Source organism: Urocampus carinirostris, unplaced genomic scaffold (assembly GCF_059441175.1).
Source record: "Urocampus carinirostris isolate Australia breed hairy pipefish unplaced genomic scaffold, RoL_Ucar_1.0 HiC_scaffold_21, whole genome shotgun sequence".
In the NCBI taxonomy this organism is placed as follows: Eukaryota; Metazoa; Chordata; class Actinopteri; order Syngnathiformes; family Syngnathidae; genus Urocampus; species Urocampus carinirostris.
The window spans coordinates 169,451-192,097 of record NW_028283128.1 but is presented as its reverse complement, the minus strand read 5'-3'; the positions used below and the strand labels follow the sequence as shown (position 1 = coordinate 192,097).

The following is a 22,647-nucleotide window of genomic DNA, read 5'->3' as shown; positions in this document are numbered from 1 at the left end:
GGCGAAGGTTCATTTTTCAGCAGGACAACGACCCAAAGCACACAGCCAAGATCTCAAAAGATTAGCTTCAGAACCACTCCGTGAATGTCCTGGAGTGGCCCAGCCAGAGTCCAGACTTGAATCCGATCGAACATCTCTGGAGAGATCTGAAAATGGCTGTGCACAAACGTCTCCCATCCAACCTGATTGAGCTTGAGACTTATTGCAAAGAAGAATGGGCAAAACTGCCTAAAGATAGGTGTGCTAAACTTGTGGGATCATATTATAAAAGACTTGAGGTTGTATTTGCTGCCAAAGGTGGATCAACAAAGTATCAAGCAAAGGCTGTGAATACTTATGTGAATGTGATTTCTTAGTTTTCTATTTTTAATAAATTCAAAAAGAGTAAAAAAAAACTTTTTCACACTGTCATAATGGAGTATTTTTTGTAGAATTTTGAGATAAGAGATTAAATTAATACAATTTGGAATGAGGCTGTAACATAACAAAATGTGGAAAAAGTGAAGCGCTGTGAATACTTTCCGGATGCACTGTATTTACCAGTCACTCTATGTTCCTACCCTCACCCATGGTCATGAACTGAATTAAATGAACTAAATGATGGCAGCCAGACTTGAGTTTCAAAAAGTTAAATCGATTCTGAAATTCTACTTGAAGTATGAAAACGGAGTAGAAGACCATAGAGGAAAGAGTTTAACAAAGAACCACCAACAGGAGTTAGCAACACTGAATTAAGAGATAAATTTGAAGATGATGGAAATTCAGGACAATAAGGTTTGGGAAGACCAAATATGGACAAACCCAACAAAAGAAGAATCGTAGCTGGACACGTTTAAGCCAAGTCCAAGAAAATATTTGTGCAAATGTGAGGTAGGCAGTCCTGCAATGACGAGTCCAACAGTGCCACATGCTGGTATGGGGCAAGGTTTAGTTTAGCCAACCGGAACGCGGAGATTGTTAGCAGTCTACAGCGCGCTGCAAACATGTTGAAAGCCAGCGGAGGTGCTAACCACATGTTGTGGATATCTTGTGTCTCTCATTGCAGCAACTGTAATAAAAGCCTCATCATCCAGTCTTGCGTGAATGTGGATCTTTGGTGGGACAGGTATACCGCGGTTACACTAGGTCTTTGCTATTTTCTAGTCAAATGTGTTTTAGTGGTTGACTTGAGTCTATTGAACCCTACTTTGAATAACAACTTGGTAATAACATAGTACCAACACAGTAATGACATGATACGTTTTTACATAAATTCATATCAAACTAGGTGCCCTTTGCACTAGTACGTCACAAAAGTAGCTCTCATCTGGAGGAACGTTGGTGATCCATGATATAAAGCTATATAGCTCAATTTGGATGAAATATTGTAAAATCACATTGGGAGTAGAAAAGAAGACGCCAAAGATGTTGTTAAAAGTAAAAGGACCAACCTGCTCCTTTCAACACAACTTGTAGTTGCTTGCTAATGCTAACTTGGTCCGGCCGTCGATGTTTTCGCTCGGTCTCTTCTTGAAGCTCCCCTTTAAAATGTCCTTTCCCCCTGCAGTACATTTCAGTCGAGTTTGAAGGTATCGCTAGACTTTGAACGAGACAAACGTAATATACGGCTGGAGCGGAACGCCACGGAGCCGAAAACAACCTGAGCTTGACTCGGAAGGACAAAGAAGGTGGGCGGAGTCTACAAAACTATTTTTGCTTCACAAAATAGCTTTTAATTTTGGTATATTTTATAAATCATCCTCTTATGAAAATTGTGATGTTTTTGTAAATATTAGAATGATTTTGAAATTACGCATAGGACTCAAGGATGCACTTTTCGGGATCGTAACTGTTTTTTTACTGTCTGAAGCTCGCACGCGCAGAACAAATAAACTTTTTTTTTTTTCATTTTAAAAATGTTTTTTAAATGATTCAAGATTAAATTGAAAAATTGTTGAGCTCTGTCATATGTCTCGGTACCCATTCAATGGGCCCTGATGAAATAATTTATTTTAATCTTTTTTGAGCTTGGGTTATAATGTATCAACTTATATTTACACTTTTCCATGAATTTTCAGTAAGAAAGGCAGCAGGCCAGGGTCCAAAGCCCGTCAAATGATGACACCAAGTAAAAGAGTTAGGCCTTTTTTTACTATCTTTGGTCAGATACTGACAGTGGAGTTTTGGCAGTTATGGTACAGAAAGACATTTTTTCTTTCTCCAGTTCAACAACTTTATCTAGATTGCAGCCGATATGGTTAAATTCAGAGGATGGTGTAAAGGTAGTCTGTAAAACTATTTGAGACTTTCTGTGATTAAGGGCTGTACAAATAGACATGATATGACTTCGCCGAAATTGCCCTTGCGATTTTATTTCGGAATATATCACGTGATTTCTTGTGCAATAGGCGCTACTCTGACGGTGACCCTGCAATTTTATTTTGTAATGTATCACGTGATTTCCGGGACTGACACTGAAGGTGCAGGACAGTGCAGTTTATGTTGGACAGTGCAGCTTGCAGTCATGTACTCTTGGAAACATCACCTCCCATGACAACAGCATACTGATTTTTGCAACCGTTTTTCGACATGGAGTTAAGGGATGACTGCAAAACTTATGTTAACCGTAAATGTTTAGGGAGTCTGTCATCTTATTGAGTCTTTGCATTGCTTGGCTCTTTAGTAAGGCGGTAAGAGGTAGCGCATATTGTAGCATAGACAGGTTTGGGGGGATTACTCAAAATGTAATACAGATACTAGTTACCTTTTGAAAAATGTTTTTAGTAACATAACCAGAATACTATAATATTGCAGTCATGTAACTGGATTACTTTCCATTACGTTTAGATTACTCCAATACCAAATATGCTGATAAAAGACAAACATTTGATAGACTGGATCACTCATTGTATATCATCTAAATACGACTATCTTTCACAAATGTGAATCTATTTCTATGCGTTGTTGGTACGGGGCTTCTAACTTCCTCATCGATAGCCAACAATTTGCATCCACCCTTACAAGGTTAGCGTCTCTGGAGAGTTTGATGCCATGAATAACACTCTGCCTATAATACTTGATACCCTTATCTACTGACTTTTGAGATAAATTACCATAGCCATATAATTTCTCTTCAGATTATGCAATGAGGAATATCGACTAAAGAGTTGCTTTCTGTTGATGTTTCGGCGGCGGCATTTTCTCCATTTGTGACACATGGATACCATACTACGGTGTGCGTGGCTTAGCATGCTCTGTGGTGTCTATTAGTTGAGTGTCCATTGTGTATCCAAGTATTTCCTGAAAAAAAATATATATATTTACACATGTATATATATATACACCGTAAATCCCGGACTATAGAGCGCACCTGATTATAAGCCGCACCCACAACTTTTTGGCGGATTTGCCACTTTTGCACTTACACAAGCCGCACCCATGTATAAGCAGCGTGCGCCCGCATTATTACTTGTAACACAATCACAAGTTTAACCCAGATCAGTCTGTAAGTTCCATGATTGTGGGGTTTTGGGGTTTTTAAGGGTTATTGTTCTATCTTCGTTATTCATTATCCATTATCCGTTTTCGGTCAGTTCATAATACGCTACAAAGCCTAAGAGCCGGGACACTTACTCTCAGCCAAAAGGCCAAGCTAAGGTCCTAGCCCTAAAGCCTTGCTGCGATCATTGCGAATGCACCGTTCCCGGAGGTACTGCAATACCGGGCCGATGCGTGGAGTGGACAGAGCAAGCTCTTATTCCATCTCCGGAATGCAAAAATCAAAAGGCCAAGCGGCCAAGTTAAGGTCCTAGCAGGCCAAGCTAAGGACCTGGCATCAAAGATGAGGACGGCTTAGCCTTAGCCAATACTGTTTAGTCACTAACTTCATGGATAGTACACAATTCTAGAACAATAGTTGGCACCATAAATGGAAAGTGATAGCCGTAATTAACGTATGATGCAGACTTGTAAAGTCCGGGTCCTGTTGAAAGTAATCTAAGGAATCAAAATGTATATTTCCAAAGTTAAGGGTGGGAAAAATATATATCCACTATTGTCCGCTGCGACAACAGACAGATCTACCGGTAACTCAGCTTTACCCCAATTCCCATCACCCCGCGTTTGCTCCGCCCCTTCTTTTTGATTTGCCCATAGAACACATAACAGGATAAATCTCTAAAATAAATACATTACAAAAGTATACAGTTGCAAATACATATTATACATGGTTACACATATTTACGGAGAAAGACGGTACACCGAAAGAGTTTTCAAAGCTTCAATAATAATAATATAACTTTCATCCCAAACCGTGCCTTTTAAAGGTACCAACACGCTAGTAGATAGATAGATAGATAGATAGATAGATAGATACTTTATTTATCCCCGCAGGGAATTTCAATTTTCCAGCAGCATTTTTGAACTGTGAACTTTGTGTTCAGTGGAGATGGAATAAGAGCTTGCTCTGTCCACTCCACGCATCGGCCTGGTATTGCAGTACCTCCTGGAACGGTGCATTCGCAATGATCGCAGCAAGGCTTTAGGGCTAGGACCTTAGCTTGGCCTTTTGGCTGAAAGTAAGTGTCCCGGCTCCTAGGCTTTGTAGCGTATTATGAACTGACTGATAACGGATAATGGATAATGAATAACGAAGATAGAACAATAACCCTTAAAAACCCCAAAACCCCCATCTGAATTGCGAAAGTTGTAGTCGATGTACGTGGACACCGGCAGGGCATGATGGTAGACGCATCAGGTTAGCACTGCTCGTTCTATGCGTTTATACTGTCATTGGCGTCGGTTTTAAGAGTATTGTTAATTATTAATTTTACAATTCTAGCCATTTTAACATAGTTAGAAGTAAAGCAGCCGAGTCCTGCCATGGCCGGGCATTATACCGGCGGGCGGAGACGTAACTGCGTAAGATTCTTGCTCAAAGATGTTGTGGCAATTTCGGAGGGAATGTCAAGGCTGGATTTTATTAACAAGTTTGTTGAAAAGATTCTGAAGTTTAAAAAGGAGGAGGTACATGCTGTCATAAAAATGCCTTCTGGCAAGGGCTTTGATGTGAGTTTTGAAACGGCGGCTCTTTATCAAGAGTTTTGGAATCGCTTTGAGGGAGTGAGGTCCCAGTTTTCTGGATTTACAGTGGAGAAGCTGACTGATAATGCTAACAAGATTGTCATTGTTAGAATGTTTAGTGAAATAATCAGTGCTGATGACGTCTGTTATTGGTTGAGTAGATACTGCTCAGTAAAAGGCCAGGCTATGAAGGTGAGGGATGAGAAAGGCTATTGGACTGGTGCCTGGAGGGTACCCGTCCACTTACGGCAAGATCCTCAGGGCTTTCAGGGACTGAAACAACTCCCGTCGACTATATTCCTGGGGGAAAACCGTGGCTTTATCCACTATCAAGGGCAACCGAAACTCTGTCGCAAATGTGGTGAGCATGGGCATCTGGCTGAGGTATGTGATCGAATTTTTTGTGGAAAGTGCAGAACAATTGGACATTCCTTTGAGGAATGTATCAATAGCAGAAAATGCAATCTCTGTGGAGAAACGAATCATCTCTATAGAAACTGCCCGAATTCGTTTGCTAACAAATTGAAAGCTAGGAAGGCAGTTAACAAAGACAACAAAGACAATGAAATGATGTCAGACAACATAGATAATGAAATGAATAAATGTCACAAAGACAATGAAATGAATAAAGATAACAAAGACAATGAAATTAATAAAGTCATGGAAATACAAAATGAAAATGAACAAGAAATGAATAAAGTTATAGAAATACCCAATGAAGATGAACAAAATGAATAAAGTTATGGAAATACCCAATGAATTTGATCAAGAAATGCACAAAGAAATTGGACAAGACAAACAAATTGAAAAAACAGATGTCCCTACCAAAACCCCTGGAGGAGAGACCAGAGGATCAAATTTGAATCAGGAAGAACCTGGAAATTCTAATTCGATTTCTCATAAAATACCTGAATTTGGACATGACAAACAAATAGAAAAGGCAACTGCCACTCCAAAAACACATATTAATCAGGAAGGGCCTGGAAGAGAGTCCAAATTAGCAAATTTGTTTGCTACGCCATTGCCGGGATTTGGAGAAGACAAACAAATCGAAAAGGCGAACGACTCTCCAAAAACCCATACGGGCACTGGAAAGAGGGGTAAAAGTAAGACAAAATTGGGAGTGGTGAAAAAAACAGAAACAAAGAGAAAAGATTTAGAAGAAAGCCGATTGCCGGTGAATAAGCCCACAAGGGAACTGTATGAAGTTGAGACGGAGGAAGTCGGGGAGGGAAAAAATCTGACCCTTTGTGGGCAGGGAAGTAAGAGACCCCTTGATAGGTCCTCTGGCTCACCCCCTAACCCAGAAAAAAGGGGAAGACCTGGAACCACAGAAAGAGAGTCAGAGGGTTCCAGAGTTTTCCCCGGTGAGTCTCAAAATGAGGTACTACTCTTAAGTGATGTGTCTGACACAGGTGACACTCTCGATGATCTCGATGATCACCAAAGAATGGACTCAGATCCCCCGGTTTTGTCTAACTAGTTTAAATACTTTAACAACAATTATGAACATTACATTCTCTACTATCAATGTGAGAAGTGTGAGATCAAAGGTTAAGGCTCACAGTGTTTTATCGTTCTTAAAAACTATCAGAACAGATGTGTTTTTACTACAGGACTGCTGCATCCCCTTTCTAAAAAATTATAAACAGTGGGAAGAGATTTGGCCATATCCGTCATTATGGAGTGGCTCGAATAAAAACCGTAACGATGGGGTAGCCATTTTAATAAACCACCCTCAACTCATCATAAAGGGGAGTACTGTGATGAGAGACGGACGCGCAATCTTAGCAAGACTTTCTTATATAGGGAATGATTTTAACCTCATTAACATATACGGCCATGCCGACAGACAACTCAGGTACGAACTTTTAGAGGACATTCAGTCGCATATGCTAGGCCATCAACCACTAATCGTGGGAGGAGATTTTAATTGCATCCTAAGTAGGAAGGATAGAAAGAGGACCGATGAGGAGTTTATAGTAGATAAAACATCAACTTTATTACAAGACATGTGCCGGACATTTAAACTGGTGGACTGTTTCAAATCCATACATCCAGGAGAGGAGGGCTTCACCTGGTTCAGTAGTGACAATGCCAGAGCCTCTCGAATAGACTACATATTTACAAGGGGTTTAGCACAGAGTGATGCAAGATTAATTCCAGTTTTTTTTTCGGATCACTTGCTACTGTCCTGCTCTTTCTCATTTCCTTCAGGTATGACTGTTGGGAAGGGTTTGTGGAAGTTAAACTGCTCCCTGCTGGAGGATGAGGCTCTAGCCGCACAATACAGGGAGCTGTACAAAGACTGGCAGGCCCTTCAAGACTCGTATGATTCACGAGCACAATGGTGGGAAATGACAAGGAAACGAACACAGACCTTTTTTAAAAATGCAGGGAAAAACAAGAAACTTAAAGAGATGAAACGCATGTCGGGACTACAAAGAAGACTCCAACGCTATTTCATCCTAACAGAAAAGGGGATGGACTTTAATGATGAAATCAAAGAGACCAAACAAGAACTAAACGCTTTGGCGGAAATAAAGAGCAAAGGCATCATAATAAGAAGCAGAGAAAGAGAAATAGAAGAAGGGGAAAAATGTACACGCTATTTTTTTTTTTAAATTATGAGCAAAAATGAGGGGCTTTTTAAACTTCAAAACGAAAACGGGCAAATAACAAAGGAAAGTAGTGAAATAACCAGATTGGTCGAAGACTACTACAAAAAATTATTTGAAAAGAAAGAAACACATGAGAATGAAATGGGGCATGTATTAGATTATATTTCAAGATCAGTGCGTCAAGACCCCTTTTTAACATCGGACTTTACCCAAGACCAACTGAATGATTGCATAAAGCCTATGAAAAAAGGCAAATCACCCGGGGAGGACGGACTCAACCTCGAATTTTACCGGACTTTTTGGGATATTTTAGCACCAAATCTGTTTACTGTTTTTAACGAATTTTCCAGTCGAGACCATATGCCAGACAGTTTCAGAATAGGGATAGTTACTCTATTGCACAAAAAAGGAGACAAAATTGACTTAAAAAACTGGCGACCCATAACGCTTTTAAACGTGGACTGTAAAATTTTCAGCAAGCTTCTAGCAACACAAATGTCTGTAGTCTTGGGAGACTTGGTTGATCCAGACCAAACCTGTGCCATTGTGGGAAGGAAGATCAGCGACAGTCTCATGCTGATCCGTGACACCATTTGTTATGCGAGAGACAGAAACATGCGACTAGCGGTCCTTAACCTAGACTTTGAAAAAGCCTTTGATCGAGTCTCGCACCAATACCTCTTCAGGGTATTGCAAAAATGTGGTTTTCCCCAAAAATACATCAAGTGGGTAGGACTGCTATACCGAGACATCTACAGCAAATTCATGATTAACGGGAATTTATCGGAAGCAATCGAGATCAACTGCGGTGTACGTCAAGGTTGCCCTATGTCTCCCCTTCTCTATGTTCTTTGCATTGAACCTTTGGCACAAATGTTAAGAAAAGATAGATTTGTCGAAGGGATCAATATCCCAGGAAGTGGGGGACAAATTACCAAGTGTGTTTTGTACATGGATGATTTTAATATTTTATGTACTGACCGCGCATCTGTTGGAAGAGCCCTTGACTTGACTGACCTGTTTGGGAGGGCGTCTGGGTCAAGGCTAAATAGAGAAAAATCACAAGTGAAGTTTTATGGAATGTGGAAAGAGACAGAAAAGGCAGGACTGCCGCTGACGGTGTTAAAGACAGACCAGAAAATCCTAGGGATAAAATTCAATGCGGATGGAGGAGGCGAGACCAACTGGGATGACGTGACAAGGAAAGTTAAGCAAAGACTTGTTTTATGGTCACTAAGAAAACTGACAATAGAGGGGAAGGTCCTAATCCTCAAAGCGATCATCCTCCCAATGCTTATGTCAATCAGTTTAGTTTTTATGCCTAAAAGAAACGTGCTGTTACAACTGGACCGAGCCATCTTTCGCTTTGTCTGGGGCTCAAAGCGGGAAAGGATAAAAAGAGATACAATGAAAAGGAAAAAGGGGGGAAAGGAGTGCCTGACCTCCAGCTTTTCCTGGGAAGCAAATATGTCTCTCTCCACTTCCAAAACGCTGTGGGCCCACCCAACAACCCGAAAAGTCAAGCAATGACCCGGTTTTGGATGGGCTCATATTTGCGGAAGCTAAAGCTTGTACCAAACAATCGTTTGATTCCAGTTTCATTTAACTTGCCACCAACACATCTCTTTATTTGGGATTTTTTGAAGAAGTTTGATTTGGAAACACAAGAATGTCACACTTTACAAAACCACAGGGCCCTTATTGCTATTGTGCAAAAGCGTGCAACAGTAAGTCCTGTGCGGGGGCTTGCGTTTGGCGAATCCACAACGGTTTGGAGCAACGTGAATCATCCTGCCCTCCCAAACAGACTACGAGACTTGTCATGGATGGTGGCTCATGAGGTTCTCCCAGTCAGAGCCGTAATGCACCACCGAGGAATGTCAGCGACTTCGACGTGCCCTCGACCTGGCTGTGGCGCCCAGGAGTCGGTGAGGCACCTTTTTTGTGAGTGCAGCGCTGCCCAGGTCTTGTGGACAATGGCCGACCAACTAGGAAAGTTCCCGGACTTGCCAGCAGGGGAGGTCCCTGATGCACAGTACGTGCTTTACGGGATGAGTCGGTCGAGGAGGTCTCGGAACGACTTTGCCAGGGACTGGCTCACTCTCGCCGCCATCAAGGACGCCATCTGGACCTCCAGAAACCTGCTGGTATGGAGGTGCAGGCAGATCCCCCCCGTGGCTGTGCTCCAAATGGCTGCAGATACCATACAATCTGCGAGCGGCGGGCCTAGGACGCAGCCATAAAGAAGACTCGTCTGCACCCACCCGGAGGGGGGAGCCGGAGCTACACTGTGGGAGTCCGAGCAGCAACGGCCTGGGTTGTGGAACCCAGAAGGGAGAGGACCCACACAGAAGTCAAGTCAAGTCAAGTCATTTTTATTTGTATAGCCCTAAATCACGAAGAGTCTCAAAGGGCTTCACAGATTATTACACTATGTTACACAGACTATTTTTTCAGCCGACGAGAAGAGTAGGTTATTCATATGCTATGGAGTAGAAGTGAGTTTTAAGTTTAGATTTAAACATTTCCACTGAGGTTGCAGATCGGATCTCAGGGGGAAGAGCATTCCACAGCACCGGTGCCCGGATGGAGAACGCTCTCGAACCAGCAGAACACTTATTTGCTCTTGGGATCACCAGAAGACCGGCACTCTCAGATCGTAGGCTTCGGACCGGGACGTAGGGGCAAATCAGATCTGAAAGATAAGAGGGAGCAAGTCCATGTATGATTTTGTACAATACTAAGAGAACCTTGAAATCACATCTATGGCTAACTGGGAGCCAATGCAGGTTAGCCAAAATCGGTGTTATGTGATCGTACTTGTTTGTCCTAGTTAAAAGCCTCGCTGCGGCATTTTGTACCAGCTGAAGTGATTTGATTCTAGACTTCGGGAGACCAGAGAGTAGTGCATTACAGTAATCGAGACGGGAGGTGACAAACGCATGAATTATAATTTCCGCATCAGACTGAGACAGTATTGAACGGATTTTAGCAATGTTACGAAGATGGAAGAAAGCGGTTCTAGTAGTTTTCTTTACATGCATTTCAAAGGATAGATCAGGGTCAAATATGACACCTAAATTTTTAACTGAGTCACTCTGTGTGATGTGACATTTGTCAATGTTCACAGCAGTTTTTGAGAATATATCACGGCATTTAGATGGACCAATGACTAACATTTCGGTCTTTTCAGAGTTAAGACGCAAGAAATTGAGTGACATCCACTCTTTTATCTCAACGAGGCAGGCCTCCAAATTTCCACAGTTTAGTGTGTGAGATTCCTCCAACGGAAGATATAGTTGAGTGTCGTCTGCGTAGCAGTGGAAGCTGATATTGTACTTGCGAATAATATCACCTAATGGAAGCATGTAAATACTGAAAAGAAGGGGGCCAAGCACTGAACCCTGCGGAACACCAGAAGGGAGAGGACCCACACAGAGGACTGGAAGAATGCTGCTTGGGAGGGTGGGATGGCAGAGCTATGCCCTTGCACAATAGTATTGCCTTTTACACGCTGGTTAACTACTGTTAAAAGAAAATAACTCTGAAATTGTTTAATTGATGTTGAAAATGTCAGGAAAAAATGTTAAAACGTCATATCGTCACGTCATATTGTCAGATATTAAAAAATTGTGAATATGCTTGATGGCTGTTGAGATTGTCGTGTTTGTTTTGCTGCTGTTGGTGTCGGTGGATTTGTTCAGACTGAGGACAATCGACTTTGGCCTGGACGGATCTATTGACACTAACAAAGATGTTATATAATGAAATTGTGAATATGCTTGATTGCTAATAAGATTTTCGAGAAGGTTTGTTCAAACCTCACTTTGTGTTTGCTGTTAAAAACGTCATATTGGAATATAATATTGTGAATGTGCTTAATTGCTGTTGAGATTGTCATGATTGTTTTCTGTTTTTAGTGTCAATAAATTTGTTCAAACCAAAAAAATTTGGCCTGGACGGATCTATTGACATTAACAAAGATGTTATATAATGAAATTGTGAATATGCTTGATTGCTAATAAGATTTTCGAGAAGGTTTGTTCAAACCTCACTTTGTGCTTGCTGTTAAAAACGTCATATTGGAATATAATATTGTGAATGTGCTTAATTGCTGTTGAGATTGTCATGATTGTTTTCTGTTTTTAGTGTCAATAAATTTGTTAAAAAAAAAAAAAATTAAAAAAAAAAAAAAAATCTGGTGGATTTGTTCAGACCAAAGGCAATCGACTTTGACCTGGACGGATCTATTGACACTATCAAAGATGTTATATAATGAAATTGTGAATATGCTTGATTGCTATTAAGATTTTCGAGAAGGGTTGTTCAAACCTCACATTGTGTTTGCTGTTAAAAACGTCATATTGAAATATAATATTGTGAATGTGCTTAATTGCTGTTGATATTGTCATGATTGTTTTCTGTTATTAGTGTCAATAAATTTGTTCAAACCCATCCCTTTGCTGAGAACAGCACAATAATAAAGCAATAGGAATACAATATACAAAACACCCAATGTGACGGGCTAATACCCACTGTAGCGTGTTGTATAGAGTATTTCAGATTCAGATTCAGATTCAGATCTACTTTATTGTCATTCTAGTACACGTGTATACAGAACGAAATGTCGATACATCTGACCCGCACAGTTTCCTCGAATGTACAGATATAAGTAAAAGTTGTATTGTATTGTATTATGGCTACGTATAGTATTTTACCATAGTGCCGATAGTGCAAGAGGAGTAGCTAACCAGATGTGCAAAATGGGCATTCAGGTTAACAAGTCAGGTAAACAGTAACATTAACACTGTAACAATAGTGCTTTAAATAGTGCTACATAAAATACACACTGCAATAAAAGTACGGTAATATGCAATGTAGGGGTGTGTGGTTTAGTGTGGGCCTTTACTCCGCCAGGTGGAGTTAAAGAGCCTCATGGCATGAGGAAGAAAAGGTCTCTTCAGTCTGTCCGTGGTACAAGACAGTAACAGCAGTCAGTCGCTGAAGCTGCTCTTCTGTCTGGATATAATGCTGTGTAGTGGATGTGATGAATTGTCCATGATTGACCGCAGCTTTTTCAGTGCCCGTCTCTCAGCTACTGTTGTCAGGCTGTCGAGCTCTGTGCCCACAACAGAGCTCGCTTTCCTCGCCAGTTTATTGAGACGAGAGGAATCCTTCTTCATGACGCTGCCTCCCCAACATTGATAAAATTCTGAAGTTTAAAATGGAGGACTTACATTGCGTCATAAACTTGCCTTCTGGCAAAGGCTTTGATGTAAGTTTTGTAACGGCGGCTCTTTATCAAGAGTTTTGGAATCGTTTTGAGGGGGTGAGGCCCCAGTTTTCTGGATTTACAGTGGAGAAGCTGTCTGATAATGCTAACAAGATAGTTATTGTCAGGATGTTTAATGAAATGGTGAATGCTGATGACATCTGTTATTTGTTGAGTAGATATTGCTCGATAAAAGGCCAGGCTATGAAGGTGAGGGATGAGAAAAACAATTGGAATTGTGCCTGGAGGATACCCATCCAGCAATGGCAAGATCCTCAGGGCTTTCAGGGACTGAAACAACTCCCGTCGACTATATTCCTGGGGGAAAACTCTGGCTTTATCCACTATCAAGGACAACCGAAACTCTGTCATAAATGTGGTGAGCATGGGCATCTGGCTGAGGTATGTGATCGAATTTTTTGTGGAAAGTGCAGGACAATTGGACATTCCTTTGAGGAATGCACCAATAGCAGAAAATGCAATCTCTGCGGAGAAACGAACAACCTCTATAGAAACTGCCCAAAATCGTTTGCTAACAAGTTGAAAGCTAGGGAGTTAACAAAGACAACAAAGACAATGAAATGATGTCAGACAACATAGATAATTAAATTAATATATGTAACAAAGACAATGAAATGAAAAAAGACAACAAAAACAATGAAATGAATAAAGTTATGGAAATACAAAATAAAAATGAACAAGAAATGAATAAAGTTATGGAAATACCCAATGAAGATGAACAGGAAATGAATAAAATTATGGAAATACCCAATGAAGATGAACAAGAAATGCACAAAGACAATGAACAAGACAAACAAATTGAAAATACATCCCAAACCTCTGGAGGAGAGACCAAAGAATCAAATTTGAGTCAGGAAGGAACTGGAAATTCTAATTCGATTTTTCATCAAATACCTGAATTTGGACAAGACAAACAAATAGAAAAGGCAACTGTCACTCCAAAAACACATATTAATCAGGAAGGGCCTGGAAGAGAGTCCAAAATAACAAAATTGTTTGCTATGCCACTTCCGGGATTTGAAAAAGACAAACAAATCGAAAAGGCGAACGACTCCCCAAAAAACCCTACGGGCACTGGAAAGAGGGGTAAAAGTAAGACAAAATTGTGGGTGGTGAAAACACCGGAAACAAAGAGAAGAGATTTAGAAGAAAGCCGATTGCCGATGAAAAAGCCTACAAGGGAACTGTATGAAGTTGAGACGGAGGAAGTCGGGGAGGGAAAAAATCGGACCCTTTGTGGGCAGGGAAGTAAGAGACCCCTTGATAGGTCCTCTGCCTCACCCCCTAACCCAGAAAAAAGGGGAAGACCTGGAACCACAGACAGAGAGTCAGAGGATTCCAAAGTTTTCCCCGGTGAGTCTCCAAATGAGGTACTGCTCTTAAGTGATGTGTCTGACACAGGTGACACCCTCGATGATCACCAAAGAATGGACTCGGATCCCCCGGTTTTGTCCAAGTAGTTTAAATACTTTAACAATAATTATGAACATTACATTCTCTACTATCAATGTGAGAAGTGTGAGATCAAAGGTTAAGGCTCACAGCGTTTTATTGTTCAGAACGGATGTGTTTTTACTACAAGAATGCTGCATCCCCTTTCTAAAAAATTATAAACAGTGGGAAGAGATTTGGCCATATCCGTCATTATGGAGTGGCTCGAATGAAAACCGTAACGATGGGGTAGCCATTTTGATAAACAACCCTCAACTCATCCTAAAGGGGAGTACTGTGATGAGAGACGGACGCGCAATCTTAGCAAGACTTTCTTATATAGGGAATGATTTTAACCTCAATAACATACCGACAGACAACTCAGGTACGAACTCTTAGAGGACATCCAGTCGGATATGCTAGGCCATCAACCACTAATCGTGGGAGGAGATTTTAATTGCATCCTAAGTAGGAAGGATAGAAAGAGGACCGATGACGAGTTTAAAGTAGATAAAACATCAACTTTATTACAAGACATGTGCCGGACATTTAAACTGGTAGACTGTTTTAAATCCATACATCCAGGAGAGGAGGGCTTCACCTGGTTCAGTAGTGACAATGCCAGAGCCTCTCGAATAGACTACATATTTACGAGGGGTTTAGCACAGAGTGATGCAAGATTAATTCCAGTTTTTTTTTCGGATCACTTGCTACTGTCCTGCTCTTTCTCATTTCCTTCAGGTATGACTGTTGGGAAGGGTTTGTGGAAGTTAAACTGCTCCCTGCTGGAGGATGAGGCTCAAGCCGCACAATACAGGGAGCTGTACAAAGACTGGCAGACCCTTCAAGACTCGTATGATTCACAAGCACAATGGTGGGAAATGACAAAGAAACGAACACAGACCTTTTTTAAAAATGCAGGAAAAAAACAAGAAACTTAAAGAGACAGTTTCAGAATAGGGATAGTTACTCTATTGCACAAAAAAGGAGACAAAATTGACTTAAAAAACTGGCGACCCATAACGCTTTTAAACGTGGACTGTAAAATTTTCAGCAAGCTTCTAGCAACACAAATGTCTGTAGTCTTGGGAGACTTGGTTGATCCAGACCAAACCTGTGCCATTGTGGGAAGGAAGATCAGCGACAGTCTCATGCTGATCCGTGACACCATTTGTTATGCGAGAGACAGAAACATGCGACTAGCGGTCCTAAACCTAGACTTTGAAAAAGCCTTTGATCGAGTCTCGCACCAATACCTCTTCAGGGTATTGCAAAAATGTGGTTTTCCCCAAAAATACATCAAGTGGGTAGGACTGCTATACCGAGACATCTACAGCAAATTCATGATTAACGGGAATTTATCGGAAGCAATCGAGATCAACTGCGGTGTACGTCAAGGTTGCCCTATGGCTCCCCTTCTCTATGTTCTTTGCATTGAACCTTTGGCACAAATGTTAAGAAAAGATAGATTTGTCGAAGGGATCAATATCCCAGGAAGTGGGGGACAAATTACCAAGTGTGTTTTGTACATGGATGATTTTAATATTTTATGTACTGACCGCGCATCTGTTGGAAGAGCCCTTGACTTGACTGACCTGTTTGGGAAGGCGTCTGGGTCAAGGCTAAATAGAGAAAAGTCACAAGTGAAGTTTTATGGAACGTGGAAAAAGACAGAAAAGGCAGGACTCCCACTGACGGTGTTAAAGACAGACCAGAAAATCCTAGGGATAAAATTCAATGCAGATGGAGGAGGCGAGACCAACTGGGATGACGTGACAAGGAAAGTTAAGCAAAGACTTGTTTTTTGGTCACTAAGAAAACTGACAATAGAGGGGAAGGTCCTAATCATCAAAGCGATCATCCTCCCACTGCTTTTATCAATCAGTTTAGTTTTTATGCCCAAAAGAAACGTGCTGTTACAACTGGACCGAGCCCTCTTTTGCTTTGTCTGGGGCTCAAAGTGGGAAAGGATAAAAAGAGATACAATGAAAAAGAAAAAGGAAAAAGGGGGAAAGGAGTGCCTGATCTACAGCTTTTCCTGGGAAGCAAATATGTCTCTCTCCACTTCCAAAACGCTGTGGGCCCACCCAACAACCCGAAAAGTCAAGCGATGACCCGGTTCTGGATGGGCTCATATTTGCGGAAGCTAAAGCTTGTACCAAACAATCGTTTGATTCCAGTTTCATTTAACTTGCCACCAACACATCTCTTTATTCGGGATTTTTTAAAGAAGTTTGATTTAGAAACACAAGAAAGTCACACTTTACAAAACCACAGGGCCCTTATTGCTATTGTGCAAGAGCGTGCAACAGTAAGTCCTGTGCGGGGGCTTGCGTTTGGCGAACCTACAACGGTTTGGAGCAACGTGAATCATCCTGCCCTCCCAAACAGACTACGAGACTTGTCATGGATGGTGGCTCATGAGGTTCTCCCAGTCAGAGCCGTAATGCACCACCGAGGAATGTCAGCGACTTCGACGTGCCCTCGACCTGGCTGTGGCGCCCAGGAGTCGGTGAGGCACCTTTTTTGTGAGTGCAGCGCTGCCGAGGACTTGTGGACAATGGCCGACCAACTAGGAAAATTCCCGGACTTGCCAGCAGGGGAGGTCCCTGATGCACAGTACGTGCTTTACGGGATGAGTCGGTCGAGGAGGTCTCGGAACGACTTTGCCAGGGATTGGCTCACTCTCGCCGCCATCAAGGACGCCATCTGGACCTCTAGAAACCTGCTGGTATGGAGGTGCAGGCAGATAACCCCAGTGGCTGTGCTCCAAATGGCTGTAGATACCATACAATCTGTGAGCGGCGGGCCTAGGACGCAACCATAAAGAAGAATCGTCTGCACCCACCCGGAGTGGGGAACCGGGGCTACACTGTGGGGGTCCCGGAAGCAACGGCCTGGGTTGTGGAAAGTAGAAGTAAGAAGGGAGAGGACCCACAAAGAGGACTGGAGGATGCTGCTTGGGAGGGTGGGATGACAGAGCTATGCCCTTGCACAATAGTTTTGCCCTTTACACTTTGGTTAACTACTATTAAAAGATAATAACTCTGAAATTGTTTAATTGATGTTGAAAATGTCAGAAAAAAGTGTTAAAATATCGTCATGTCATATTGTCAGATATAACAAAATTGTGAAAATGCTTGATGGCTGTTGAGATCGTCGTATTTGTTTTGCTGCTGTTGGTGTCGGTGGATTTGTTCAAAACAAAGACAATCGACTTTGGCCTGGACGAATCTATTGACACTAACAAAGATGTTATACAACGAAATTGTGAATACGCTTGATTGCTATTAAGATTTTAGAGAAGGGTTGTTCAAACCTCACATTGTGTTTGCTGTTAAACGTCATATTGAAATATAATATTGTGAATGTGCTTGATTGCTGTTGAGATTGACAAGATTGTTTTCTGTTATTAGTGTCAATGAATTTGTTCAAACCATTAATTGCTGTTAAAAATGTTGAAAAAATTGTTAAAATGTCATATTGTCAGATATAACGAAATTGTGAATATGCCTAATTGCTGCTAAAATTATCGAGAAAAATTGTTCAAACCTCACATTGTTTATTTGTTGTTAATAGTGTCAATAAAATTGTTTAAACCCAAAAAAATGGATAATGAATAACGAAGATAGAACAATAACCCTTAAACCCCCCCCCTCCTGTAACCAACTATGCAGTTACAATCGTGTTTAAGATTTGTGAACAATCTATGAAGAGCCATGATCTTTGATTTTTGCAATCCGGAGATGGAATAAGAGCTTGCTCTGTCCACTCCACGCATCGGCCCGGTATTGCAGTACCTCCGGGAACGGTGCATTCGCAATGATCGCAGCAAGGCTTTAAGGCTAGGACCTTAGCTTGGCCTTTTGGCTGAGAGTAAGTGTCCCGGCTCCTAGGCTTTGTAGCGCATTATGAACTGACCGATAATGGATAATGAATAACGAATATAGAACAATAACCCTTAAAAATCCCCTCCTGTGGTTCTGATATAACTGGGAGGAGACGGTCATGCTTTGTCCACTCCACGCATCGGCCCGGTATTGCAGTACCTCCAGTAACGGTGCATTCGCAATGATCGCAGCAAGGCTTTAAGGCTAGGACCTTACCTTGGCCTTTTGGCTGAGAGTAAGAGTCCCGGCTCCTAGGCTTTGTAGCGTATTATGAACTGACCGATAACGGATAATGGATAATGAATAAAGAAGATAGAACAATAACCCTTAAAAAATCCCCCCCCCCCTGGTCAGTTGTGGTTCTGATCTTGTATACGATCACTGGCCTGGTATTGTAGTACCTCCGGGATCGGTGCATTCGCAATGATCGCAGCACGGCTTTGGGGCTAGGACCTTAGCTTGGCCTTTTGGCTGAGAGTAAGTGTCCCGGCTCCTAGACTTTGTAGCGTATTATGAACTTGCCGATGATGGATAATGAATAAAGAAGATACAACAATAACCTTTAAAAAATCCACCCCCTAACCCCCCACCCCCTCGCTTCTTTAGCTTGGCCTTTTGGCTGAGAGTAAGAGTCCCGGCTCCTTGGCTTTGTAGCGTTTTATGAACTGACTGATAACGGATAATGGATGATTAATAGAAAAAATAGAACAATAACCCTTAACCCCCCCAATAGTTACTAAATACTGAATTGTGGCATTCATACAAGTTAGTAAAAACACAGCACTATGAACAGCAAATTTTAGGCAAAAACTGCAAGTCTTTACTACTCTGCATAAAATCTGATTTGAAATAAGATATTCTTGTCTGGACATTTTGCAAAGGATGTTTTTTTTAAAAATTCAACAAAAATATATTAAACCCTTCAATGTTCCACCGGTCTGCCGTCAGACTGTTGATAAAGTCTTGTCTTTACGATGTCACTAGTCACTGAAATACTTTGTTATAAAATTGGAAAGCCTAAACTAATCACAGAATCTCAGAAAGTTAGGGTTAGGGTTAGTATGAATGGGGATGTGTTTTACTCTTGATTTTGATTGTCTATTTGTTATGCAAGCCATCAAACAAAACTTCCGAGCTCAAAAACAACGCTTCTTTGATATATTCGCATTAAGTAAAAGATTTTCCATGCTTTGCTATATAGTGAGCAATGGCGCTTTTAGAAGTGACAGTGGTTTTCAGGATCTGTGTTTGTTTGCCGTAACCTGGACACAGCGCGTTTCAATGTCACCGCCTTGTCAGACTCGTCCTTGAATTCATGTTCATGATTCGTTACGTATTGACGTTTAATACTTGATGTGCGAGGTACAACACTCTCAAGGCATAATGCACAAAGAGCATGGTCATTTTTTGCACAAGGCCCCAGTCATTTGCCCATGCTGGCTGAAAAGAACAACATTTTTTGCTGGAAAAGCCGCCATGATTCATTCGGTTATCGCGCGCCTGTGTTTCGTTGGCTGGGTTACAACACAGATCTCTTCCCCTCTCCTCGGCACCGCACAGACACACGCTCACAAACGGAGCAGAGGAGGAGGGGCGTGACCGTAAAGCCTCTAAACAACACGCCGCACAACTGAAAATGTCTAAATTTCAGGTAAATGCGCGAAAAACAAAAAATCATTATTATTTTGCCGTGCGCTCGCGTGCCACTGGGTAACCCCTCACGTGCCACTGCTGTATTTACTCGTCATCATTCATGCAATGTTTGTGTTGCGTCTTCTACAAGCCACGTGAACTCTTTCCACGATGCTTTTAATGTACGTTTACGTTTTGCAGCGTCATAAATTTTAGCTTCTTTTGAATCTTTCTTCTGGGACTGAGGTTTTGGCTTGATTCCTAACCACTTATCCATTTTTCTTGTGTTCTCTGTTGTGTGTATTTTAGAAAATGAAATGCAAATGCACGACCTTATAACGCTCGGGAGAGTCCGGAAGCACGAAGTTATTTGATGCAGGCTTCTGATCGGTTGCCGAGTATGCAAATTGCCAAATGAACCGAAATTTCCAAACCGAACAAAGATTTTGAAATCGGAATAAAGCAAAAGTTTGATTTAAAAAAAAAACAACCTTTTTTTCCCTTGAAAAAGTTGTCGGCCACCCGGGCGGAGATGTTTTGTAAGTTGTACGCCCGACGTAAAAGATGCACGCCCCGGGCATCCGGGCAGACGTTATTTTAGACACTGGTCTAACAAGATGGTCAGTAGGGTCAAACGAACTACTTGCTTTCTTGATCCGTTTCTGGCTTTACTGGTGAAAGATCTGTTTGGGATCTCATGACCTTCAGTTTTAAATATGATTAATATATCGCTATCCTGGGGTATTGTTCCTGTAGCCTTTGAGTCTGCTGTCATTAAACCCACGCTTAAGCAACCTAACCTTGACCTGGAAAGTGTAGGTAATTATAGGCGAGTGTCATATCTGCCATTTTTTGCAAAATTACTTGAAAAGGTCGTTGCAATGCAGCTTTATGACTTTATGCCGGAAATTAATCTTTGAGACTGTCCAGTGAGCATTTAGAGAAAATCACTCTCCTGAGATAGCCCAGGCTAAAGTAACCAATGATCACCTCTTTGCAAAAGATTCTGGTGCCTTGTCAATGTTACTGCTGCTGGATCTCAGTGCTGCTTTTGATACTGTGGCCCAAAACATGGTATTTGTTCGTCTGGAATGCATCGGTATCTTGGGGACTGTACTCTCGTGGTTTAGGTCCTACCTGTCAGACAGGACGCAATGCGTTAACTACGGCAATCTGACCTCTAGCCATTTTGATGTCCCCTGTGGCGTTCCATGGGGCTCTGTATTTAGCCCCCTTCTCTTTAGTATTTATATGCTTCCGCTAGGTGATATTATCTGCAAGTATAATAGTTTCCATTGCTATGCAAATGACACTCAACGGTTAAATTGTAGAAATCTGGAGGCCTGGCTTACTGAGATTCAAAGATGGATGTCACTTAATTTTTTGCGCCTTAACCCAGGTGTTTGGGCATTTGGGTTGGCCATGGTCCAAAAAATGTTGTGTGTGTTTTTGCTCCGTTTTCCCTTTTTATTTTCTTTGTTTTTGTATGTGTTTGTCTTGCTGTCGGTCTCCCCTCTAGAGGGATATGACCAGGATAGGTAGATAGATAAACCCAGAAAAAAACTGAAATGTTGATTGTTGGTCCAGCTCATTGTCGTGAGTTGTTTTCAAACACTGCCCTGAACCTAGACAAATGTAATATCACCCATAGTGATTCGGTCAAAAATCTACATGTTATATTTTATCCCAATCTGTCAGTTACACATGAAAAATATGACCTTACACCTCCGTAATATTGCAAAGATTTGTTCGATGCTGTCCCAATTAGATGCAGAGGTTCTAATTCATGCGTTTATTAATTCTCGGCTTGATTTACTGTCATGTATTGCTTTCTGGTCTCCCGATGTCTAGCATCTAATGTTTGCTGCTGGTTCAGAATGCGGCAGCGAGACCCTTGACTAAGACAAAAAAGTTTGTGCATATTACTCCTGTAATGGCCAACTTGCACTGGCTCCCAGTCCACCTAAGATGTGACTTTAAGGTTCTTTTACTAACATACAAATATTTGCATGGACTTGTGCCCTCTTATCTCTCAGATTTGGTTTCTCCCTATGTTACTGCACAGAGCCTCCGCTCTGAAAATGCCGGTCTACTTGTGACTCCGAGAGCCAAAAAGAAGTCTGCAGGCTCGAGAGCGATCTCCAATCCGGGTCGCGGTGCTGTGGAATGCTCTGCGCCTCCAGAAATAAGATCTGCAACCTCAGTGGAAATTTTTAAATCTAGACTTAAGACACATTTCTATTCAAAAGCGTACGATTGATGCCCACCTCATATTTTGTATTGTCCTGTCTTTTTCTGAATGTTTGGCCGGTGGTGACACTTGGGAGAAGGACGATTTGAGATGAGTCAGCGAACCACCGTCTTACCTAAAGCATGTCAACACCTGCATTGACCAGCCGGCAGAGATAGGAAGCTGCGTCGTCGCTGTTATGGACTTTTTAGACAAATTTCGACATGTTATCTATTGTTCTCTTTTATTGATGTTTACTATGTTTGTATACTGTTACCCAGTGCTAAATCTATTACACCCTGGTCATCCTGAAAGGGGGATTACCACCCTTTTCAAGGTTTCTTTTTTCCTCACGCTGAGGTTTTGAGTTTTTCCCTGCCCACATGTTGGTTTAAAATCAGGCGACGGTGAAATTATAACCCTGTGCAGTCCTTTGAGACATTTTTGTGATTAAGGGCTATACAATTAAATGTGACTTGACTGACTTGA

General features: G+C 41.6%; 1 protein-coding gene, 1 long non-coding RNA gene and 3 pseudogenes across 3 annotated transcripts in view; 3 read left to right on the top strand and 2 right to left on the bottom strand.

Moving 5' to 3' along the window:
- Nucleotides 1-1,675, bottom strand: part of LOC148345883 (uncharacterized) — a 14,777-nt gene extending 13,102 nt beyond the window's left edge. For both annotated transcript variants that reach the window (XM_088325756.1, XM_088325755.1), the window contains exon 1: nucleotides 1,431-1,675. The gene's annotated coding sequence lies outside the window, so the exon portion shown is untranslated. The remainder of the gene's footprint in view (nucleotides 1-1,430) is intronic.
- On the top strand, nucleotides 1,292-22,647 carry LOC148345879 (uncharacterized). Its single transcript, XR_015848388.1, has 2 exons — nucleotides 1,292-1,667; nucleotides 21,994-22,647. It is a non-coding gene; the product is annotated as an uncharacterized LOC148345879 (long non-coding RNA).
- Nucleotides 3,667-3,783, bottom strand: LOC148345882 (U2 spliceosomal RNA; annotated as a pseudogene).
- LOC148345881 (U2 spliceosomal RNA) lies at nucleotides 4,411-4,495 on the top strand (annotated as a pseudogene).
- On the top strand, nucleotides 18,068-18,228 carry LOC148345880 (U2 spliceosomal RNA; annotated as a pseudogene).